The sequence below is a fragment of the Galeopterus variegatus genome, unplaced genomic scaffold, assembly GCF_000696425.1.
Source record: "Galeopterus variegatus unplaced genomic scaffold, G_variegatus-3.0.2 Scaffold12832, whole genome shotgun sequence".
Classification (NCBI taxonomy): Eukaryota; Metazoa; Chordata; class Mammalia; order Dermoptera; family Cynocephalidae; genus Galeopterus; species Galeopterus variegatus.
In genome coordinates this window covers 1-1,039 of record NW_007738943.1, presented here as the reverse complement: position 1 = coordinate 1,039, position 1,039 = coordinate 1, and positions in this window count along the sequence as shown.

Below are 1,039 nucleotides of genomic sequence, written 5' to 3'. Positions count from 1 at the left end.
ATGGTTTGTCTACTTTTCCTCTAAGCAGCCCATGGCCAAGCACTGTATCATAGGGTAGGGTCTACCCTAGAGACCCTCCCCTCTGATCCTCCACTAACTCCTTCTGGGGCCTCCCTTATGCAAAGCAGACCCCAGTCTCAGGCTGAAATCCCACTCCTGGGGTGAGCAGCCCTGGTCTCCTTCTTACCAGGAGCCCTTCATCGGAGCATGGATTTTCTGAGGCTACTCTTCTGCCTGGTGTTCACTCGCTGCTTTGAGTGTTTCAGTGATTTCAGGAAAGAAACATGGGTATGAGGTTTCCTGTGTGTTTGATGTTGATGGTCCTTATCCACAGGTGTCCTGTACCAGGTGCAGCTGCAGGAGTCAGGACCTGTCCTGATGAAACCCTCACAGACCCTGTCCCTCACCTTCTCTGTCTCTGGTTCTCTTTAACCAGCAATGCTTTGACCTGGATCCACCAGCCTCCAGGAAAGGTGCTGGTGTGGGTCGATGCAATATGGATTGATGGAAGCATATACCCTGCTCTTAAATGCCAAGTCAGCATAAGCAGGGACACCTGAATGAGACAAGTGTATCTAACACTGAACAGCCTGAGAGCCGTAGACAGGGCCATGGACTATACTATGTTAGAAACACAGAGAGGGGGAATCAGTGTGAGCCCAGACATGAGCCTCCCTTCAGAAAGTCAGTGTGGACTGGGCAGCAGGGGGCACTCCAGACCCACCATGTTCAGTGTTCAGCTCCATGAGCAGGTGCAGGGAGACCTGGGGAGGGCTTGTTAAAATCTGTGGTTTTCTCTCTCTTTCAAGACACTCTTCAAGAAACCCTTTGATGTATATCCTTTTATTAATGCTTTTGTCTTATTTTCAAGTAAAGTTGTATATTTATCATGTATTATAACATATTACATTATTTTACTACTCAAGGTCTAAGATTTTTTTTTTCTTATTCAAAGAGGTTACTTATAATAATAAGTCCCACCTTATTTTTCAGAGTGAGCCTGAAATTCTGAAACTTGGTGAAAGTCCTGAGAAGTCTC